At 39.2% G+C, this 25,395-nt stretch overlaps 1 protein-coding gene across 1 annotated transcript in view; it reads left to right on the top strand.

Moving 5' to 3' along the window:
- tusc3 (tumor suppressor candidate 3) overlaps positions 1-25,395 on the top strand; it is a 378,825-nt gene that overhangs the window by 195,857 nt on the left and 157,573 nt on the right. The window lies entirely within an intron of this gene.

Here is a 25,395-nt window from a genome sequence, read left to right as displayed (position 1 = left end):
GCTCAACCACTTTGTTTATTTGCAAGAGAACCAAAAGAAGCAAACGAGAACAGAATATAGAATGACTTAACCAATCCGAAAACCCAACAGATTATCCCAACTTAATGATGCTGTTCCAAATACTTGCATTAATCCACAGGAACACCTCTTGGCAAAAAAGGAAAAGCCAAACACAGCATCTGATAAGAGAGATGGCAAAGAAATTTGGCATGGAACACCTTTGTCCAAATAACTGTTTCATTGACCAGCGGCTTCAAAACTGACTGACTGCTAAAACCCAACCCAAACTAAACCAGAGTAATGCTTAGCTGGGAGAACTGGCCATTCTCCTTCCATGGCACAATATTTTTTTAAAAAACTTAAAAACTTCCCTCAGTAGATTAACCCAGACATCTTCGAACCAGTGTCTTTATGACCTCCTGAAATAAAAACAAGGACAACCGAACTTTGTTAAAGGAGCAGCATCATCACACCTTTGCCCTGAAACAAAAGATTGATATTCAAAGATGGCTTCATTTTAAAACCCCTTAACTGTAAACTTTTATTTTACTACAACACCCACCTACATTACATTGACAATAATCATGTAAACATGCACTACAGCACTCTGTTTCTGTCTGTTTTACTTCTGCCACTGAATGCCCCAGTTTCTCATTCAAGTCTCGACAATGCATCGGCAATCTCATTTTCTCATCCGGCCATGTGCACAGTTTTCAAATTGAACGGCTGTAACCACAAACTCCATCTAAACATTCTGGTATTTTTGTCCTTAAATTTCTCCACAAATTTCAGTGGATTATGATCAGTGTATATGATTATCTCAGGTACATTACATTTTTTCAAATACATACATTGAAATATTGTAATGCCAACACTAAGCTTCAAGTCTCCTTCTTAACTTGTCAAATATTTCTGCTGATGATGTTCAGTTTCCTGGAGAAATACCCAATAGGTGGTTTTATCATTTTGTCATCTTCCTGCAAGAGCACAGCACCGACACCCACATCACTTGCATCGATAGCCACCTTGAATGGCTTGACATAATTAGGTGTGGCTAATACCAGGGCAGTAGTTAACACAGTTTTCAGGCTGTCAAATGCCTTCTGACAGTCTGATGACCACTGAAACTTCTTGCCTTTCTTTAGCACTTTAATGAGTGGAGCAGCCACACTGCTAAAGTTTGGTCTGAGTTTTCGATAAAATCCACTCAATCTCAGGAATCGTAGTACTGCTGTTTTTGTCGATGGTATGGGAAACTCCCCAATTACTTTTGTTTTTGCCTTCCGTGGGGCCATTTGACCATGTCTAATAACATGGCCCAGGAAGGTGACCAAGTTTGCCTCCCAAAGTCAATTGAACCATTCTGATAAATGTTGCAAATGTTCTTTCCATGTGTGACTACAAAGCACCAGGTCTTCTATATAAACTACAAAATTGAGTAATCCAGCAATGACCCTATTTGTTTATCTCTGGAATGTGGCTGGCGCATGTTTCATACCAAATAGCATGACTTTAAGCTGATACAGTCCATTTGGCATTACGAATGCTGAAATTTTCTTTGCTCTTTCAGACAAAGGTACCTGCCAGTACCTTCTGAGCAAGTCCAACTTAGTAATGTAAGCTGCTTGTCCCACCTTTCCAATTCAGTCTTCCAAACACTGAATCCAATATACATCAGTCATTGTAACTGCATTGACTTTACAATAGTCCACACATAACCATTGAATACCATCTAGTTTTGGCACCATTACTATGGGTGAGCTCCAGTTACTGTAACTCATTTTGATTATGTCATCTTAGAACATGCTTTCAATCTCCTTTTGAACCTGTGCGAACTTTAGAGTGTTATGTCTATAAGGATTTTGTTATATCAGAACCAGCATTTCCTATATATACATCATGCATAATTAGGTTAGAACTTCCCAGCTTATTTCTGCATATCTTCCCATATGATAGTAGTAACTCTTTCAGGCCATTTCGATTTTCCTCCGAAAGGTCACTCAATAATTTATTCCAATTTTTGACAACTTCCTCATTGTCCACATTAATTTGAAAAATGTCCAATTCAGAATCCTCTGAACTTGGTTCTTCACTCTATTTTGTAATCAATAACACAATCTTCCTTTGCTTTCCTTCCCTGTCAAAATACCTTTTAAGCATATTTAATGGCATACTCTGTGAGATTTCTTTCTGTCTCGAGACCTTATCAAATAGTCCACCTCACTCAATTTTCTCTTGACTTGATGAGGTTCACTAAAACCTTGCTTTTAAAGGTTCGCCTATCACTGGAGGTAATACTAACACCTTATCTCTGATAGCAAACTTGAGTTTTTGATTTCTTGCCTGCTTCCTGTTTCACTGTATGCTGTGATACTTTTAAATGCTGTCTAGCCAATTCCCTAGCTCTATTCAATTGTTCCCTAAAATCTGGTCTCTGAATTCTGCCTTGCCAATTCCTCGTTAATTAATTTTAGTGGTCCTCTCACTTCATGCCTAAAAACTAAATGCAATGGACTGAATTTGGTCGATTCATTTGGTGCATCTCTGATTGCAAAATGTATGAATGGAATTCCCTTATTGCAATTATCTGGATAGTCTTGACTATAAGCCCTCAACATGGTCTTTAATGTCTGATGTCACCTTTCGAGTGCTCCCTGTGACTCTGGATGGTACGCAGTAGATTTGAGCTGTTTTATTCCTAAGTTGTCCATAACTTCCTTGAATAGTTTTGAAGTGAAGTTTGACACTTGATCTAATTGTATCTCTGTGAGTAGTCCATATTCAGTGAAACATTTGAGTAATTCCTCTGGAATCCTTTTAACTGTGATATTGTGTAATTGAATGACCTCTGGAAATCTAGTAGACCTCTGGAAATTTTTGTTAACAAACACTGATTCCCACTTTTTGTTTTAGGTACAGGTCCTACGCAATCAATGAAGACTCTTGTAAAATATCCTCAAATTAATAAATAGGTATTAAAGGTGTAGGTTTTATTACTGCCTGTGATTTTCCAATTACCTGACATGAATGACATGTCTGGCAAAATTTAACTAATTCTTGTGCAGTCCATGCCAGTAAAAAAAAATTGTATTTTAGCTTGAGTTTCTCTCACATTTAAATGACCCCCTGCAATGCCACCTTTCTATAACCCACTGGCAATACCATTTGATGAACATCTGCCCATTTCTCATCTGCTTTAATATGTGATGGTCTCCATTTCCTCATTAAGACATCATTTTTAAAATAATAACATTCAGGGATACATTCAGATTCTTTTTCTGTGTATACCTTTGTTGCAATTGCTTTAAATTTTCACATTTCTGCCGTAACTCTGATTTGGAGATGCTGGTGTTGGACTGGGGTGTACAAAGTTAAAAATCACATAACACCAGGTTATAGTCCAACTGCTGTAACTCAGTTACTTTCTCTGAACTGAAAATGTCTGCTTTGTTTTATGTCAACCATTTGATTAAACAGGGTCTCTGCTAATTCCACTTCAATTGTCTTATCTCTACTCTTTGATCTCTCCTGTTTCAATAATTACTTTGAGACCTCATTACCACACAGTTCGAAAAAAATCCCAGAATAGGTGTCCTGCAATAGTTCAGTTGCCTGAGTTTCCACTAACTTTTCAGTTATAGTGGTCAGCAATCCTATCTTTGTGAGCAAAGACAAATTGTATTCCTGGAGCTGAGAATTTTTCCAGTACTCCTATCACGACTTCTATATACCTCACTGAACACTATAATCTCACGCTACAGAACTGAGCACTACTTGGTTCACCATGAATTTCCATTACTAACCTCTTTTCTGGCAATAGTCCTTCAGAAGTACATATCTCCTCATCTTTCAACATCAAAGATTGAGAGGATTCCTGTATCTCTACCTCTTTGCCTGTTGCTCCAGGCCTATGTAAGTAAACTTTACCTTCACAGGTATATGGTTTAAGAAGATCTGACACTTCTCCTTAACTAACCTCTGACAAGCTTGTGTGTTTTCTGTTACCACTCCAACAAAATCACTGGTTTCTCCTGTTTTCCTACATCTGGTTTTCCGAATCCACCAATGTTGTGATTTCATGTGTCCTACTTTATTAAAGGGAAAATGTCAGAGCTTTCTTTAACTTCTCTTTCCCTTTTGTGTTTCCTTTTTACCCTGTGGTACGTTATCCTTATTATCTTCACTGAGATCTACCTTTCCCCTTCCACATGAGGATTTCTTTTTTCCATAATTTTATCCCTCATGGATAGAAGTTGATTTTGGAAGCCAAACTTTGATTTATGGGCCAACTCATAATCGTCACCCCATTTCTGCCGCTAATCTTCCCATTTTAATTCTCTGCTCTTCCACAAAAGTTTTTGCTACTTAAGGAAGTGAATTTTGGAAGTCCTGTCTAAGTTATAAAGTTCAATTTTTATCTCTTTCTTCCTTTCCTCCCTCTCCTTTTCTCTCTGTTCTCTCTTTCCTCTGCTTTTAATGGTAATTCAAACTGTTTCATTTCTGTTGCCTTTTCCTGGTCTTTTGCCTCAATCTCAAACTGCTTCATTTTCAATTGAATTTTAGCCATCTCCAAAGATTCTGATTACATTCCCGACAAATTTAAATGTTGTAATTAGCTCTCCTTTCCTCACACCAGGAGGCACCTCCAACTCCAGATTGTCTGCTAATTCCAGCAGCCTGACCTTATTCACCTTTTTCAAGACCCCCAAAGTCACTTCTTTCACCCCAGAAAGCTTTTTGTGACTGAAAGAGCCATTGCTATCCTAAGCACTGTTTAAACCAACCAAATTTAACACCTGGAATAAACGGCATTAACACCTACCATTCGCTGCCTTTGAGTCCAGCAACCCTAATCCCAAATTGGAACTATAGAGCAAATCCCGCAAACAACCCCCCCAATCTATTATGGACCAGGCCAGACCCCCTCAAAGCATTTCAAGAAAGTAGCCCAGATCCCAACTTTGCTAGTTGTGTTAAGCAGGTGGAGAGTGGATGTTACAGGAGTGATGCAGCTAGCCCAATCACTTAGTTTTTAAACAAAGCAGAATTTATTTGCAACGTTACAGAATGAAACACAAACATACAAGAACAGAATATAGAATAACTTAGCCTATCTGAAAACCCAATAGATTATCCCAACATAATGATGCTGTTCCACATAGTTGCAATAATCCCCATAAACACCCCTTGACAAAAAAGGAAAAAGTCAAACACAGGGTCTTACAAGAGATGTGTCAGAGAGATTCAGCATGGAACACCTACGAAGCAGCTGCTTCTTTGACCAACAGCCTCAAAACTAACTGACTGATTTCTCTGAACAGCCAGACAGCTAAAACCCAAACCAAAGCAGAGAAAAGCTGTGCTGCGAGAACTAGCCACTTCCCTTTCATTGTGCAAGTGTTTTTTTTTAAACTTAAAAAGTTCCCCAAGTTGATCAACCCAAGATATTTCAGAACCTGTGTCTTTATGACCTCCTGAAAAAAAAACAAGGACAACCTAATCTTGTTAAAGGAGCAGCATCATCACACAAGTGTGACTCGGAAGTCTCCCATTTGTTTATCATTGCAAATTTGTCATTGTCATGTCAGAATTTCACTGTGGAGTTACACAGTCACAGGAGCAGTACTGCACTTTAGTGATGAGGTTCTGGTACAACAACAAAAATGTAATCAGTTGTGTGGATGGCAGACCTTGCCCCCTGTAACTATCCATACTGACCAAATGGGCATGGAAGGAGAGTGCCTCCACAATGAGTGTAGCAAGGGTTGGAGCAAGACCTTTGATTTAGTCCCGTAAGAGATTAATAACCTCAGCATTCCTTCAATGATGAGTCATTCAGGAGCAACAGCAGGGTCCCCCCTCTAATGGATAACATTTTAATGGTGGCAGTCGTGGCTCTGCTATAGCGTGGACACTTATATGGCCAAGGTTTTCATGTAGGTCCATAAAATTGTGGGTTGAAATGTGCGTGGCAAATATGATGCATTGTCACGCTCAAGAGCGTTATTCATGTTGACACTACATACTGAAACATGCAGAGCGATATTAGTTTATTTGCACAGTAAGAAGGCCTACAACATGGAAAGGAACATTTAGGAACTTAGGGAAGCACGGTGGCATGCTCACTGATGGGTTTACTGTTATTTTATTTAAGACCACTATGTTAAGATCATGACAATTTGTTTTCTAAATACATATATTTTGTGCAATGAATGTTTTAATTTATCTTTGGACAATTTCTTTCAATTTGTGCTGTCAGAATGCATTTCCCATCATTTTAGATACTTTGCTATCCAGTTCATAACTGTGAAATGATTACCGTATCAAATATCTCCTGTGCCACAAACTGTAAAACAAATTCTCATGAGACTAAATTTTTGCCCTGTAGATGTTCCCTTTTCATGCACTTTGAAAGTTTCTACTGAATGTGCTTCCACCATTCCTTTTGGCAGTGTATTCCAGTTACTAACAACTCATTGCAATTTTTTAAAAAATCAGCTCCCCCTTGTTTTATTTAAAGCTTGTGTTTTCTGGTTACCAACTCTCCTATCAATGGACACTGTTTCACTGACCTAAAACCTTAAAATCTAGGAACTTTGACAGTTCCAAATGGTTGACCACATAATAATGATTCTTAAAGGGATATAATCTTTTTTTATATGTGTACATAGATACATAAAATTGCATTGTATAGACATTAAAATGCCTTTTGATTTTAACAGTTCATTAAATTTCTTCCATATCTTATGTTCTAAGGAAAACGATCCAAACTTGAGTCTGTACACACAAAATCCCTCATACCTAGTAGGAAAATCTATGATCCCTCAAGAGTGGCCTCTTGGTTCGAGATCGGTCAAAAGAATCAATGGGAATGCTGTCTGTACAAAAGCAAGGGTCATTAGTTTATTCAATTAAGGCACCTTGATGCAATTCTGTCCAGCAACGCAGAGGTTAAAGCTTCTGTGTTCCGTGGTGACGTTGCGCAATTACATTTGAAAATTGCACATTATTTATATTTTTTTAAGAGACAGTACAGCCTTAATTACAAGAAAAGACCAATCAAATGTATAAAAGTGACATGATTAACAGCAGGCTAATCCAATGATATTCCCTGGGAAAAGGGTCTTAATTACATAAATCGTCATATCATGGTAGCAATTCAAGGTTAGTTTGAAAATTAAATCACTGTCTTATGATTCATATTATGAAAACTCCATTGTTTTCTCTTATCTCTAAATACAACCAGCTTAGCAAAGCATCAGTTCAATTTCATAGAGTCAAGTCATTACTTGCAGCCATTTTCTTGTGTTATTTTAAATTGAAAAGCTATTTTGTTGTTAATAAAAATCTACATATACTTTTTGCAACTGACAACAGCCTAAATTCAAGTTTTAGATCCTCAAATATAATTCTAGTAAATCTCTTCTGTACTCTCCTTAAAGTATTCCTAAATTATAATACCGGAATATTTGTAATACTTTAGCTAAGGCTTATGCTATGATTGATAAAGGTTCCACCTTACTGCTTTGGATTATCCATGTCAGTCCCCAGGTGTCTCTGACCTTGTTCCCCCTTTTAAAATTGCACTATTCGGCTCATATTGCCTCTCTCATTCTTCATACATTTCCTTGCATTAATTCTATCTGCTACATTTCTTTCCATTTCACCAATCTGTCTTATTATTATTCTTTCCACTGCTTTCTATAAATCTGAATTTCATATAATCTACAAACTTTGAAATAATGCCTCCTATATTCAAGTCTAAGTCATTAAGAAATACCAAACCAGTAGTGATTTATATTGTAATTATGGCCTGTTTTTAAAAGATGAATGAATCACCAAACTCAGTAGAAGATTAGTTTGATGGTTTGATATGTGTGCAGTCAGTGGTATCTCGGTGGAAACCTGGAAGCTGAGTGATTGCTCTACTTGCTTGTCTCTTGAAAGAGAGAATGAAATATAGTTAGCTCTATTTGATTGGGCAGCCTTAATGACTTTCCTTTTGCAACAGTCAATGCCAAATTATGGATAGGTTCAAAAATCTGCATAAAGCTCTGTGCCAAATCAGTGATGTTCTCCCCATATTCCTTAGCATTGACAATTGATTTTGTGGAAGACTTCCAAATGCAACAAGTAGATGTTGTACATATGCAAAAGTGTTTTATTGTAGGCATACCTATCAAAATGCTCATCTAAGTTCTCCTTAAAGGAACCTATAGCCAACTTCGCAATCTGACAAGCCAATACCCAAGCTGTCTGTACCCACTGCTCTCAACTTAGTTCATTTGAGTCCAGTCACATGCAAATCTCAGGGCTGATCTATTGTCTTGAATAGCTGAAAGGGAGAAGGTAGAATGGTAAGGTTGTGGTGTGGATATTGGGAGCAAGTGAAAGTAAATATGCTTGCTTATGTTATCTGTAATTTGTAAATCATGAGAGAGTGTAGAGTGAAGCACAAGTACGATGAGAAGACGATTAAGTGTGAGGATATGTTCTTCAGTGGTTTCACCTCCTCTACTGGCCATGCCCACAGCAGTAATTATCCCAATAATCCGAGTCGGGAATTGAACCCGGATCTCTGGTACTGCGAGGCAGCAGTGCTAACCACTGTGCCACCGTGCCGCCCACGGTTCTTCAGTGGCTTCACCTCCTCTACTGGCCATGCCCACAGCAGTAATTATCCCAATAATAGCTTACAGCATCTCCCACATATGATATTCGGAGTCAGAATACAGGAGAGAGCCTGTTATCCTCTGGTTAACCTTACTGACACTAGTTGTGTGCCTGCAAGAAAAAGGGAAGCAAACTTTCTTAGCGAGTAATGTACAGTCTGGGTGATGTGACCATTGTGATTGATCAACAACAGTATGTGTTAGTAGTTAAGTATGAAGGTAAAGCTTTCAGCTGTGTTATGTTTGTGGTAGTGAAATTATGAATGTCAGGTATGAGTCCTAATCGATCAAGATTGTGATTAAGTGAATAACGGGATTGTGTGTTCATTTGAACAGTGGCTGAGGTTCATATGCAGTTGGTGGAATTTGAAGATTTATTCGCCAGTCCTGATCACTGTAATTAGATAATTAACCTTCTAATAGTAATATATCTGCGTTTCACATGCCTAACTCTTTCCATTTACGACCACAACTATCAGCTCCTCTTGCCTTTTAGCCTACTGTCTGGAGAACATGCTTCCCCCAGCTGCAGAGATATCTCATTTCCATCTCCTCTCCCAAAGCCTCCACCATAACATCTGAAAACCTTGGAGATTGCTCTCAACTCAGTTGTGCCATTCCCCATGTCTTCCCAGATCAAATTCTCTTCAATTACAAGACCGAACACCTGCTCCAGCCACAAATCTCCCTTTAAGCATTGCAGGCCAGTTTTAAAGATGTGGAAGCCAGCTAGCTTAATTTGGTGCTGTCCACCTCCAGTTGTTTTGCGAGCCACTGAGCAGGGTGGCTAACACTGTTTTGTCTTGAAGTTAATTTAGAAGTGCGGGCAGCAGGAGGTTCTCATGTGATTTGCATTGCAGTCAACAGAAACTGATTCTGCACAATTCTTGCACTCTTTTGTTTCCAAAAATATAATTGATATCTAAAATTTATATTTAAAAACTTAAGACCTTAAACGTGAATATTACAATATTGCAAGAAAATTCAACTTGCCTCCACATAGCATGTTCCACTCAATACAATTGTAATGGACTTATTATTTAGAAAATATGTTTTAGCTCAGTAATACAGCCAAAGGGCAAAACATTTCAAATTGGAAAATACAGAAAGTGTAATAGATATAAAATTCTCTGTACACTACTTTCTATTCTGTGATGCTTCAATCCATTTTCTCTATTCTTGAGTCACAATAAAAATCTTTCCAATGTGCACAGTTGGAAGGGTTCTACAGTTTCCAGTCCCTTGCAAAGCAATTTCTTTTCTCCACCTCAGAGGGTGGAGGGGAAGAACTGTTCACTTACAGGTAGTGAAGTGAATCCAGCGAGGGAACAGACTCGGGAAATCTTTTAGAACAGAGGACTCATAGGTTGAAATTTCAAACCAAATGTTGTGAAAGAATCTGACAGTTACTTGATACATTAGGACTAGAATGTTGTTGGTCTTTGAATCTGGGAGAGAGGTGTATCTTTAAAGGATTCAAACCATGAGGTGACTGGAAAAGTACTTAAACACATACACACACACAATTCAGAGTGGTTCCAGAGAACTGACGGTGAAAAGAGCTTTTACCAGCGATCCAGCCTAAGCAGTGGTGAGACTGTACATGTACCCCACGTGTGACTGATGTTTCAACTCATCATTGAAGCTGGAGTGATGCAAGAACACCCATACCTTGGAGAAGCCGTAGGAATGTGGGGAGTGTGGGAAGGGATTCAGAGTTCCATGAGAGCTGGAAAGTCATTGACACAGTCACACTCGGGAAGGGTTTTTACCTGCTCTGTGTATGAGAAAGGATTCAGTTATTCATCTGCAGTGCTGCAACACCAGTGGGTTTACACCAGGGGTAGATGCCCTTCACCTGCTCCGTGTGTGGGAATGGATTCACTCAGTTATCCACATTGCTGACATACCAGCAAGTTCACACCAGGGAGAGGCCGTCCAACTGCTTTGAGTGTGGGAAGAGATTCATTAAGTAATTCCACTTGCTGAAACACCAACAAATTCACGGTTGAGAGAGGCTGTTCAAGTGCTCCAGGTTTGGGATGGGATTTACTCATTTTTTTCCCATCTGTTCTCACACCAGTGTGTTCACACTGAGATAAGGCTATTCTCCTGCTCTGGATGTGAGAAGAAATTCACTGATTCATCTGCAGATGCACTAGCGAGTTCACACTGATTAGGTGCCATACACCTGATGTGGCTGTGGAAAAGGATTCTTTCAGACTTCCAACCTGGTGAGACATCTATGAGTTCACACCAGGTAGAGGCCATTCATTTGCTGTGAGTGTGGCAAGGCATTCAATGAATCATCCCACCTGTTGAAACATCTTGGCAACCACATGGAGGATAAACGTTTCAGTAGCCCTGACAGTAGCTGCTAATTTTATCAAGTATTAAGTAGACATTTGATGATGATTGCAGAACATATAAAAAGATAGTTACTGATAGAGTGGAGTCAGGAGGTGATATGGAGCTGCTTGAGGTAAAGCTTGACAAGAGCCACCAGTTCTCCCTCCAGATCTTCTTTACAAATACCCATTCCACAAAGAAGTAGACAATAGTGTCTTTCCTACCACAAAATCCTCCATAGCAATGTGCAGAGGGAGTAAGACTCCAGACATATAGAAACGAATTGTATGGTGGGCGTTTCTTACCAGGAGCCAAACATATCTCGTTTGTAGGTTCTGGTGATGTGATATTCTGCCAAATGATGTTTACAGCCTTCTCTGGGAACCATCTGTAAAGATGTACCATCTCCTTTTCTCACAGGAGCTTAAAGACATATAATATACTGATCACTGCCTGATGTAATTGTGGTCAAAGATGTTTCTTCTGCATAAATCTCTCCAAAAGCGACAGGTGGTTCTGCATGGCCCAACTACTTGGAGCATTCCATAGAAATCTGCCCAGACATTTCCTTCATAGCACCAGGGACAGGTAGAAGTTTAGTGACATTTGGTGTTTTAAGATTGAGGCTCTGCCTAATGTTTAATGCAGCTGCACACATAGGTGGACAAAAGATGAATGTGGTGTTGAGTAAGTTTCTCACCCTTTATCTCGCCCTTTGTGCATCATGCCACTACAAATAAAGGTGAAAGTGGGGACTGCAGATGCTGGAGATCAGAGTCGAGAGTGTGGTGCTGGAAAAGCACAGCAGGTCAGGCAGCATCAGAGGAGCAAGAAAATCGATGTTTCGGGCAAAAGCCCTTTGTCGGCCTTGATGAAGGGCTAAATGATGATTTTCCTGCTCCTCAGATGCTGCCTGACCTGCTGAGCTTTTACAACATCACACACTCCACTAGAAATATAGTCCATCTTCACCCTCCAGATAAAGTAGAAGATGTTTCAGGTGATAACCACAGTGCAAGATGTCTCACTGGAAAAATAACCTGGTTCTCTGTTTTACTGAAGTTCTATTTCCAGGCATGACAATAGGAAGCCCCCTTCAGAAGAGATAGGCTAGAGTGAAGATGCACCACAGGTTAGTGCCATTAACTGTGTATGCACTATTATTCTGCTAGTTGCTGACATAGTTGCCTGAAATGAAAGGATTAAGAAATCTCCCATCAGGAGAAGCTTCTGGTGTTCCTTTCATTGTCTCACATCAGCGGTACCTGTGCCTAATGTTGTTTGCATAGCCTAGTTAAGCATTGAGTTTGTATTTGGGGTATGTGGTTAAGATGCCCAATTCCTAATTCTGATTTCAAGGGCAGTGAATGGCGTTTTGAAGTGGGGAGATTGGGCCTAGGATTGTCACCTTGTGGACACCACTGTGACTGTCTGTGTATGTAATGGGGAACGATGATTGGACTTCATAGAGTGCAGGGAGAGAAGATATTTCCCCTACAATGAGTCTACGTGGCCATGAAAACTTGTAACCAATGAGTCACAGGATACTCGATCACAAGGACCCCCCCCAAAAAAAAATCTCACTGAACCGATTTGGAGACCAGTAGCTTTTGCTTGGCAGTATCCCCACTGTAGGGAGGTGGGCTGTCCTGAGCCTTACCCATCTTTGACTGAATTGCATTAACCAGGCACTTGAGCCTTTTGCCATGTTCCCAATTCTAAGGGAAGAATTCCCCACCCCAACCCCGAAACCATCTAATTCCACCTTCCAATTCTTGGATCATAGCCCTGTAATATTTTTAAAAGCTTCCATAAGAGGGTTTCTGCCCCAATTACTCTTTCAGGTGGTTAGTTTCAGTCTCACAATCCTCAAGGTGAAAAGATGTCTCACCTCAACACACCTCCATTCCTTTTACAATTATTTTAAATATATGCTAACTGGTTTTATACTGCTCTTTTAGGGGATCTGACAATCTGCCAACTTTCTGATGCCTGCTTCTAATGCTGCCATTACTGACGACCTCAAAATAGTGTGCAGCACTGTCTCAAATAGAAGCAAGTATGTGGAACAGACTCCATTTTGGATCAGTAACATTAAAAAGTTAGTTACTATGATGAAATCATTTTCTGTATATCTGCAGAAATCTTAAACAGTGCCACATATGCAGTCCGTTTGGCTTTTGGTTAGCAGAGGCAGTTTTTCTTTATTGCTAAAAAGACTCAGATGTCAAATCTGAGTTATTAATTGTGTCATATTGAGCAGAAAAAGCTGCCAGAACACAGTTTTCTGGTGCTTTCAATGGAGGATCTGCCAGCTGCTTGTTAATATCAAAAAGCAGCACCTCTCTGAGGAATACACATTGCAAACACTGCATTCTCTTATGAACTGGCTGTAATAAACCACTAAACAGTCTACTTTAACTCTCCTGACACACTTGACTGGTGAGTGGCTTAATGGTTTTCCTCAGAGTTGTCATTTGAAGTCTAGTGCTGATTTAGCAGTAATGTCTCCGAGAAGTAATGAACTTTGGGGTTTTCTTGCCATAACTCAGAATTTTGTTGTGCCCACATACATAAAGATATGATAATTTGCATTATTAAATGGCAGCAGTTGTTATTTCACCCCAATTAGCAATGATTAGTATAAATTTCAGTAAAAATCTTTACACAATTTTACTATAAATCAAGTTTCTGCAACAGTATATAATGATTAATATATAATGAGATAAATAATGAGGTCACAATTCTTCTGGAAGAAGTTACTTAAATACTGAAATTCTCTGTTAAATATTAACTAATACATTTTATGGTTTTGGATCAGGATGGAAAGGTAAAGATTAACTTCTGCATCTGTCACTGATGGATTTTAATTTGATTTGGATAACGAAGAAATCAGATCAAGGCACTTTTATTTTTTTAAGAGCGATCTTCTTGAGGGTTTTTCTTTTATTTTCAGGGGCTAGTTTTTCTAGTGAATTAACTTATGAGCTGGTGCAGTCACATCGTACCATGTTTGTGTTGACCAATAGGGCATTTATGCTCACAAGAAACGCAATTCGAAGAATTCATCAATATCAACAATAGTCATCAACTATCTTGTAAAGTTAAAGCTGAAAAATACAAGGGAACAATCATTTCTTGGATACCACAGAGCCTAAGTTGGCACCAACCAACAGCTATAATTTTGCAAGAAAAGCTTTTTTTAAAAACAAAGTAACTAATACCCAGCAAAATTCATCACTCTAAATAATGTCTAAAACGAGGGGGCATGCATTCAAGGTGAGAGAGGGAATGTTCTAAAGAGATGTGACGGAAAGTTTTTTACACAGAAAATGGTAGGAGTCTGGTACACTTTTCTGTGAGTGGTGGTGAAGGCAGATACAATAGGGCCGTTTAAGGAACTTTTAGATAAACACATGAATATGCAAGGAATGGAGGGATATGTTTAATTGGAATTAGTTTAATTGGCATCATGTTTGGTGCAACATCATAGGCTGAAGGGCTGGTTTCTGTGCTGCACAGTTCGATGTTCTATAGTTTCCTGATGTTGAGGTTACAATTAATGTGTTCCCATTGCATATGCACAGAGCAGGAAGTTTTTAACCAAGCAGTTACTATATTTTTCTTGAATCTCAGATTTCAATCTCAAATTTAAATTTAACAATACAGTTTAATGATACAGTTTTCATTAGAATAGCATTCACTGCATTTTTCCTATTCACAGCCCAGTTGATCAAGATCTCTTAGTAATCTCAGAGAACCTTCCTCACTGTCCTTTATACCTTCAATTTGCAAACCTACTAACCATGCTTCCTAAATTCTCAACCAAATTATTTCTATAAATGACAAGCAAAAGTGGACCCAACACTGATCCCTGTGGAACACTGCTGGTCTCAGGCCTCCAGTACAAAAAGCAACCCTCCATCACCATCCTTCATCTCAATTTTTGTATCCATTTAGCAAGTTCTCCCTTCAGAGTTGGCTGAGTTCAGTGGGATGGTTTTACGGAAATTCTGTATTTGTTTTTCTGGAGTTTTAAAGTGTAATATTGTTCAATGTTCTCAGTTTTACTTGAAATGTTACATATTAGTGCTGAGTGGGGGTGCAACTGCACTTGGCAATAGTGACCCCATGATCTGATCAACTACTGATTGATCAGTGGGAATGTATTTATGAGTGCGTGATTACTTCAAACATGCATGAAGAGAAAATTCAGCAGAAAAACAGACTAAGAATTGAGCAATATGTATTTGAGGGTAGTGAAAAGTACACAAATAATTGTACAATATTTTTTCTGATAAAAATAAACAATTTATTGCATGGAGAGCATTTTGTCATCTTTAAATTTTGGATTAGGTTGGTTTTTGGAGGTGATTCTGAAAGATAGGAGTTGCATGTATTTGGAGAGGCACGGACTGTTTAGGGATAGTCAGCATTGTTTTGTGCGAGGCAAATCGTGTCTGACAAACTTGATTGAGTTTTTTGAAGAAGTAACCAACAAGATTGATGAGGGCATGTAGTAGGTGTTGTCTACATGGATTTTAATAAAGCATTCAACAAGGTTCTGCATGGTTGACTAATTAGTAAAGTTAGATCAGACAGTATTCAGGGTGAGCTTGCCAGTTGGATACAAAATGAGCTTCTAGGAGAAAGTGAGGACTGCAGATGCAGGAGATCAGAGCTGAAAATGTGTTGCAGGAAAAGCGCAGCAGGTCAGGCAGCATCCAAGGAGCAGGAGAATCGACGTTTCAGGATTGAGCCCTTCTTCAGGAATGAGGAAAGTATGTCAAGCAGGCTAAGATAAAAGGTAGGGAGGAGGGACTTGGGGGAAGGGCATTGGAAATGCGATAGGTGGAAGGAGGTTAAGTGGTTTGGTGGTGGGAGGTGGGGTCATGGTCAAGGGGGCAGTAAGAGGAGGTGTCCGCGAGCTGGCGTTTAGCCTCAGCGGTGTAAAGATCGGTGTGCCAAACTACCACCGCGCCTCCCTTGTCTGCTGGTTTGATAGTGAGGTTGGGGTTTGGTGGTGGGAGGTAGGGTCATGGTCAAGGGGGCAGTAAGAGGAGGTGGTTTGGTGGTAGGAGGTGGGGTCATGGTCAAAGGGGCAGTAGGAGGTGGTTGGTTTGGTGGTGGGGGGTGGGGTCATGGTCAAGGGGGCAGTAGGAGGAGGTAGGTCTTAACCTCCTTCCACCTATCGCATTTCCAATGCCCCTCCCCCAAGTCCCTCCTCCCTACCTTTTTATCTTAGCCTGCTTGGCACACTTTCCTCATTTCTGAAGAAGGCCTCATGCCCGAAACGTCAATTCTCCTGCTTCTTGGATGCTGCCTGACCTGCTGCGCTTTTCCAGCAACACATTTTCAGCTCTACAAAATTAGCTTGACAGTCGGAGACAGGGTGGTGGGGAAGGGTTGATTTTCTGTCTGCAGGCCTGTGACCAGCAGTGTTCCGTAGGGATCGGTACTGAGTCCCACCTGTGTTTATCACTTTTCTAAATGAGTTAGATCAGTATATAGAAAACATCAGTATATAGTTAAACTCCATCTAACACTCCTCAGTCCTTTGACTCAATTGATCAAGATCTCTTTGTAATCTTGGACAACTTTCTTCATGGATGACAATGAAGAAAGTTGTCCAAGATTACAAAGAGATCTTGATCAATTGAGTCAAAGGACTGAGGAGTGTTAGATGGAGTTTAATTTGGGCAAAGGTGAGGTATTTCATTTTGTTAAAACAAACAAGGATAGGACTTATACAGTTATTGGTTTTAGAACAGACAGAGCTCGGGGTTCAGGTACATAATTCTTTGAAATTTGTGTCACAGGTAGACAGGATGGTTAAGACGTTTAGCATACTTTCCTTCATTGCTTAGACCTTTGAGTATGCGAGTTGGGATGTCATGTTGAGGTTGTACAGGATGTTGGTGAGGCCTGTTCTGAGGTACTGTGTGCAGTTCTGGTTAGCCTGCCAAAGAAAGGATATTATTCAGTTGGAAAGGGTTCAGAAAAGATTTACCAGGATGTCACTGTGAACAGAGGGTTTGAGCTATAAAAATAGGCTGGGACTTTTCTCACTGGCGTGTTGGAAGTTGAGGGGTGATTATAGAAGTTGACAAAATCATGATGAGCATAGATAAGATGAATAGCAAGAGTCTTTTTCTTAGGGTAGGGGAGTTCAAAACTTATGGGCATACTTTCATGGTGAGAGGAGAAAGTTTTAAAAAGGACATTCGGGGCAACCTTTTTCCACAGAGTGGTTCATGTGTGGAATGAACTGCCCGAGGATGCAGGTACAGTTACAACATTTAAAAGATATCTGAATAAGTACTTGAACAGGAAAGGTTCTGAGCGATATGGGTCAAATGCAAGCAAGTGGGGCGAGTTCAGTTTGGGAACATGATCAGGTGCAGACTGGTTGGACTAAAGGGTCTGTTTCCGTCCTGTAGACTCGACTACTCTGTGACTCTAAACATATAATTCTAATTCTAAGTAGCAGGTTTAATCCACAAACATTGCTGCTATGATGAGCGATCAGACCAGAGACTTTCTTTTGAAAAACATCAGTTTTTTTCTTTCCAGATTTAGATTATGCTTCTTAGGTTAATTTGTTTAGTATCATACTAATTTTGGATGTACTGAAGTTACCAATTTCTTGTCAAAGTTGAAAATGTTGAATTATATGAGACAATATGTCTTACAAGACCATTTCTGTGCATCCTGCAAAATGTTATGTTTCTAACTTCAAATGTTATGATCCCAGATATTTATTAGGATATTTATTAACATATGGCTTGATTGATCATATCACTTGAAGAATAAAATATGTCAAAGCAGCACGTGTCATAAACTAAGTGGCAGAACTCCAGAATATAATTGAAATACAAGAAAAAATTTTACTCTTTAACCCAAGCATAAGCGATAACATGAGGCAAGTAAAAAAGTTATTCTAACCAATCTGAACAATATAGTTACACTCTAGAAGACTGTACTCGTAATCCCGAATCTGATTGCACAGGTTACAGCTCCAATTTTCAATATAACCTCACCAACACGATCTTCACATCCATGTATAGGAGTTGCCCATTGTCGCAGGCCAGAATTCATCAGACACACACTCAAATTCCTTCGGTATTTACTCCTCACCTGGACCCGTGCTCTCCTTAGTGAGCAGCTCCTTGTCCATGTAAAATTCTCTCGAACTCACTATTTCACTCTCTAAACATACAGAACTGCAATGTTTTTTGTTTTTGTGTTTTGGCAGATTCCAGATTCAGCCTTCCACTGTTTACTTACATTTTTAAAAACATAAAAGAGACAGCTCCCCTTTCAACCAGTTACTTCCCAATCATTTCCCAATCTCATGGTTTTATTGCCTCTAAAAACATCTCAATTAGGACAAAGCACCAACAATTGTTTCTAAACGTAAACATATGCATGCATAATAAAACAAAGTGAAAATAAAGAAACCTTGGATTAAATTTAAACTGAAAGTAAAACTCTATATTTTAACATTTAAGAGAACCCATAAGAGAGAGAATTCGAACAAAAGGAATTTCATTTGTGCTGGTTTTTCAATTTAGATTTTGATCAAAGAGATCCGTTCCCACTGTTTTGATTTGATATTCAAATCTCTCATCATGAACAAGAGCCATGAATTTTTAAGCAGTTAACCTTTGAATGTGCCTTTTCATATCGCTTATCAACAAGAAATCCCTGATCATCGAGTCAAATTCATACAGCACAGAAGAGACCCTTCGGCCCATAAAGTCTGTGCCATCCTATCTAAATAATCTCATTTCCAGCACTTGGTTCATAACCTTAAATGTCATAACATTTCAAGTACTTATCAAATTATTTTTTTAAAGGTTGTGTTTCCTGTCTCAATTACCCTCCCATGTCGTGCATTCCAAATTCCCACCACTCTTTGGGTGAAATAAATGTTCTTTATATTTCCTATTAACCACCTACTCTTTGCCTTAAAATTAAGCTCTCTCATTATTGAACCTTTGTCTAAAGGGAACAGCTGCTTTCTTTCCATCTCGTCCATCTCCTTCATAATCCTACACACCTCCATTAGATTCCCTCTCAGCCTCCTCGGCTCTAAAAACAATCTGAGTTTATCCATGCTCTCTTTGTAGCTAACCTGCTTCATTCAGGCAAACTTCCTGTGAATCTCCTCTACATTTTCTACAGTGCAATCACATCCTTCCTATAGTGAGATGACAAGAAATGCACACTGTACTGCAGCTGTGGCATTACTAAAGTTTTGTACAGTTCCACCATAATCTCCTTACTCTTATAATCCATGCCATGTGTGTTAAAGGTATGTGCCCCGTACATCACCCTAATTACCCTATTAAGCTAACCTGCCATCTTCAAGGATCTGTGTACCCAAGGACCCTCTCTTCCTCTGAGTTTCTGAGTATCCTAAGTATTTATTGTGTACTTCTTTGTCTTCTTACTTCTTCCAAAGTGCAACAGCTCACATTTTAAGGCGAGAGGGGAAAGATATAAAAGAGACCAAAGGGGCAACTTTTTCATGCAGACGTTGGTGTTTGTATTGGATGAGCTGCCAGAGGAAATGATGAAGGCTAGTACAATTACAGCATTTAAAAGGCATCTGCATGGGTATGTGAATACGAAAGGATATGGGTCAGTTGCTGGCAAATGGGACGAGATTAATTGTGGATATGTGGTCAGAATGGATGAGATTGACTAAAGGGTCTGTTTCTGTGACATCACTCCTAACTGTAGTAATTGACTCCTTATTTAATAACGCAATAATACCTCCTCTTCTCACCTTTTCCTGTCTCATCTGAAGAACCTATTCCCCAGAATTTTGAGTTGTCAGTCCTGCCCTCCTCTCAACCATGTCACTGTGATGGCAACAATATCACAACTCCTATCCAAGCCCTTAACTCATCTCTCTTATCTGTAATACTCCGAGCATCAAGGTCAGAAGTCATATGATACCAGGTTATAGTCCATCAGTTTTATTTGAAATCACAAGCTTTTGGATCACTGTTCCTTCGTCAGATTAAGTGCCACATCAGTCCAACACTGGCACCTCCACATCCTAGCATTAAAGTAGAGGCCATCCAGCCTGGCCTTACTTGAAATTCAACATGACTGAACTCGCGCTTTCTTGATTCCTTTACTATAATACGTTGTGTCCTTATTGTATGAATGCTCTGTGTCCGTCCTATTGCTTTTGATAGTTCAAACTAGTTTGTAAACAGAGCCATTCAGGCAATTAATGATTGCAAATCTGCTTCAGTTGATTTATTTAAAATTGCATTAGGGCAAGCAAATAGTCCAAGTTTATGCTAAACCAAGTTATTTCAATGCAAGAAGACTATTATTCGTTACTTGCAAGGAATGTTTTTTTAAAACATTAACTACAATTCGTCTTTATGTAGTTCAGCATCACAAGTTGCTTCACAGGGATATTATCAATCAAAATTTGACATGTAGCGGGACATTAGATCTGGTTGACTCTTGCATCCAGCATCTGCAGTCCTTACTGTTTCCAGAGTTTATGGCCTCAGCTTTCATGCCAGTGTATAAATTAGGGATGTGCAAAAGCCTGGTATTGAAGGACCACAGATATCTGAGGGATGCAGGTGAACTGAGGAGATTCCAGAGAAGTATTTGATGCTTTTGAAAATGTAGATGATGATTTCAAAATCAAGGTGTTGCTTATTGTGTCTCTTCAACCTCCAAAGAACTTTGATGAAGAGAAAACTCTACCTCAATTATGCTTAAAAGAAAACAACATTACATCAATTTATATTACTGTCACCAGCTCACATACGTGTACTGAAATTTATAGGCTAAAATGATTCAAAACATGGTGAGCAACTTGTTTTGAGTGAACTGTAGCCAGGCAATAGAGATAGGGCATCTTACGTATGAACATTCCAGTGAGTACAGTCACAGATGAGTTCTGCTGCATGCAACATAGCTAAGGAACATGTTTGGCTGCATACTAGGAGAACATTGATGATGCACACCAAGATGCTTGGTGCATTGACAGACCTGCCTGTCAGCTTCCACTTGTTGATGAGAAGCATGAAAGAAACTAGCTCCAGCATGGCAGTGAGTATACCTTTTCCATTGTGGAAGTGATGGGTGCCTCCTTGGTAAAACTGCTAGACGGGCCTGTCATGGAGTGCCTATTATTTGCTGTCTTGGCATCTGTTGCAGCAGCATTGGAATTTCCTGACATCTTTCGCCATGAGGTTAGTGGGGATCTGGAACCATCTGACTGAAAGGGCAGTAGAAACAGAAATCCTCATGGTATTTTCAATTCAGTATTCACATGCTGTAGTTTACTATGCTACAGACCAACAGCTGGTAAATAGAATTAGTCTGGGTAGCTCTGTTTCAGGTGGCATAGAAATGATGGATTGAATGACCTTTTTTACTGTGTTGTAAATGTTCTGTGTTTCTATGTTTAACCATGATCGGTTAGGGAGCAAAGGGTTGATATCTGACTGATTAGAATCCAGCAGTGGAACAGATGTAATTCCTTCCCACTTCAATGGCAGTTAGCCAGAAAAAGACTTGTTCCATCCATCATTTGAGCTGGTCAGTGCGAACTGGGGAGCTGAACATGGCTGATCTCCAGAAGGCAAATCAAAATATATTCTCCCTAAAGATCTGAAAGTTATTTTGCCTTTTTTAAATTCTGTTTGGATTGTCATGTGCCTGTGGGTTCACTTTCACTCTGCAACATCATTGACAAAAACTTCATCTTCATTGGAGTTTGTCTTCTGTCCCTCCAGTAACACCACACACTTTACAATAATGAGTATACGTTTTAGCTATGGAGCACTTTAGGATGTGATTAACTCATAAATGGCAGAATCTTTCCAGTCCCACAGAAATGATTGTGAAAGCAGAACCAGAATGAAATTCACAAAAGCTGATGTTAGGTCAATAGTTGGGTTGAGCTTCCCAGAGACAAGTGTTTATCTGTAAAGGATACTCAGCCAAATAGCAATAGGTGGCCAGGATACATAATTAACCACTGTGGAATGTTTGGGATAATGCTGGGATATTTTCATTGTGGAGAAGACTTCCATTGTAACTATAGACACGACTGTTACTCCTATAGCCACCATTTATTTCACATTTCCCAGCCTTAATGACAGTGCCTTCCTCTAAGAGTGGAATTGCAATCCTTACAAGGCTGTAAACCCACTATTTAGGTTAGCACCATTGTCTTATCCATTGTCCCTAATTAGCCTTTTGATTGACTGCTTTCCAATAACTCTCTCAGGCGTGCATCCTGGCAGCAGGTGTGAGGCTGGAACCCAGAAATGGTCCCACTATTGATTACTTTTTTTTTGAAAGAGTACACAATTTGCCTCAAAATTGTTATCCACATGCATACCTTCCATCCTCCTTTCCTCACTCTTTCCCAGCAGGGCAGCTTAACTTCCTGTTCATAAGAAATTGGCCTGAGATCACCCATCTTAAAAAAAAAAAGTTGTGGAATTGGGTTCTGAAAGCATCTTAAATTTGAAGAGTATTGAGGGCTGCCTAACTATTCCTGCAGTAAAACAAAGAACTGTGGGTGATGGAAATCTAAAACAAAAAAAAAATTGCTGAAGAAACTTAGCAGTTTTGGCAACATTCCTGTAGTACCTTGATGAGTATTGCCTTTATATAGTCTCCTCCAGGGCACGGAAAGGACATCCATCGAGTCTTGGGGGTCAGTTGCTCAGGCCTGAACTAAATGGCATTGATATAGAAAAAGGACACACCACTGCAGGCACTTCTTTATACAAAAGAGAGGATTAGCTTTGCAGTGGACTAAATTATTGTGTTTTCAACCTGGTAAGAATCTCAAGACATTTTAAGTATCTGTCATGATTGTGGGTATGTTCACCGTGCTGGGAAGTTGATTTTACAGACGTTTCATCCCCGGTCTAGGTGACATCTTTAGTGCTTCGGAGCCTTCTGTGAAGTGCTGCATTACTGTGTCTTCTGGAACTTATTTGGTTCTGTTTCTGCTGCTTCAGTTTGCTGGTTCGGTTGTTCGTTGTAGTGGCCGGTATATTGGGTCCAGGTCTATGTGTTTGTTGATGGAGTCTGTGGATGAGTGCCATGCTTCTCGGAATTCTCTGTCTGTCCTGTGTTTAGCTTGTCCTACGATCATTGTGTTGGCCCAGTCGAATTTGTGGTCCCTGTCATCTGTGTGAATGGCTACTAGGGACAGCTGGTCGTGGTGATTAGTGACTAGTTGGTGTTCGTGGATGCGGATTGTTAGTTGTCTGCCCTATATAGTGTTTCATGCAATCGTTACATGGAATCTTGTAAATTACGTTAGTCTTGCACATGATGGGTATCAGGTGTCTTGTTGTCTGAGCGTGGCTGTCGGTTTTATGGGCTGTCACGTATCCCAGTGGAGAAGTCTGGTTGTCAGTTCTGAGATTTGTTTTATATAAGATAGCGTGATTTAGGTTGTGGCATGTCCTTTGTGCGTTATTTGTCTGTCAGGCATCTACGGATGAAGTTGCAGGGATATTGTTCTTGGCAAAGATTCTGTAGAGGTGTTCTTCTTCTTCCCTTCATAGGTCAGGAGTGCTGCAATGTGTTTTAGCCCTTTTGAACAAGGTCCTAATGCAGCTTCTCTTCTGTGTGTTTGAGTGGTTGTTGTAGTTCAGAACCTGGTCGGTGTATATGGCTTTCCTGTACACTTCTGTAGTGCATTCATAGTTCTGTGTTCTTTGTACCATTATATCCAGGAGGTGCTGATGTAAATATGATCCCTGTGAGTATGGTGTTGATGATCTGGTGTGTATTCTCAATTTCTGTTCTCTTAATGATAACAAAAGTGTCGTCTACGTACCCAGAGTTTGGGTTGGATTTGTGGTGGGGCTGCTTGTTCTAAACTTTGCATTATTGCTCTGCTATGAGCCCAGAGAAGGGTGAACCCATAGATGTTCCATTGATCTCTTCACAAATTTGGTTGTTGAATGTGAAATGTGTCGTCAAGCACAGGTCTTGGCAATGCAGTCCTTGATGATAGGTTCTCCATCATGTTGTATGTTCTGCCTGTCCAGGTTTTAAGTATCTGTCTAATAAAAGCAAAACACTTGGATGTTGGCATTCTGAAGTAAAAACAGAAAATGATGGCGCAACTCATCAGATCTTGTAGCATTTGTGGAGTGAGAAACAGAGTTAACTTTTTAAGTTCAATGAGTCTTCCTCAGAATTAATTATCTGTTTGGTTTCTGCAGGGATGCTAGAATTCTGACCTTTTCTAATTTTCTTCCCATTTCTTTGTACTACTTAATTTTTCTTTATTTGCTATGATTTTATATATGTGTGAGGGTGTTATGAGTTATCTTTCTATGATTATAGGGTGTACTAACAATACAGTACAATGTTTTACCAAGATTAATAAATTAAAAGTTAATTAAAATGACAAAGTAAATAAAATTCAAAAACCAAGTAACAACGCAAAAAAGTGGCGAATGTCAGTTGAAATTGGATTATAGGTTATATTATTCTTCTATAAAAAGGCCAACTTAAAGTTACAGCTTTTTTTATGATTGTACTTTAAACTCTTCTATTTTTGGAGTCCTTTATGCAAGCTTCCTATTTTTTGATTGAATTGTGCTGATGGAGGCAAATTTTTGAACGCCGTAACAATTTGAAATATGATGGATGGTAAAGTGCATCGTAGCAGAATATTGGAGTGATTGAACAAAAAATTCACATAAGTGCTGGTTATTGAAATTAATCTTGTGGTAGAAAATGCTAGAATTTGCACGATTTCTTGCTCAATATCAGCTCAGATTGTTTTAGATTTGTACACAAGGGCATATATTTATTGTCTACTATACCACGTAAATTGAATTTGCATTGTGCAAGTAATTCTTACTTGGTGAATAAGCTTTTTGTCATTTTTTTGATCCATGATGACGGTTCAGTTTAGAGGGCAAGTCATTCTCGGGATACGTATTAGGAAAGGAGGTGCTGATGTAAAGAAGAAACAAACCAAATTATTATTATTTTTGGAAATATTTATTTATAGAACTTTATTTCAATGTCTCATTTATAGAAGGTATATTGCATTACCGTTAGCCAGTAGACATCTTTCACTGGTGTGGCAAGCCTGATTTCTTTTTAATAGAGAGTCTCTGCCAAGATTAGTATCCATGAGGTTAGCAGAAAAGTGGTTTCCTATTCTTCATAGTTGATTCATTCATAGGAGAACCTTTGTGGTTGCTGTCACATCTTCATGCGCAATCAAAATAGCTTATATTTTTTAGAAAGCTATGGATAATTATATAACCATAATATTACATTCCTTGAAAACTACATTATTCTTTAGCAGACATGGGGAGGTGGTAGCCGAGTGGTA

The sequence above is a fragment of the Chiloscyllium plagiosum genome, chromosome 1 (genome assembly GCF_004010195.1).
Source record: "Chiloscyllium plagiosum isolate BGI_BamShark_2017 chromosome 1, ASM401019v2, whole genome shotgun sequence".
Lineage (NCBI taxonomy): Eukaryota > Metazoa > Chordata > Chondrichthyes > Orectolobiformes > Hemiscylliidae > Chiloscyllium > Chiloscyllium plagiosum.
This window is presented reverse-complemented; position numbering and strand designations above follow the sequence as displayed.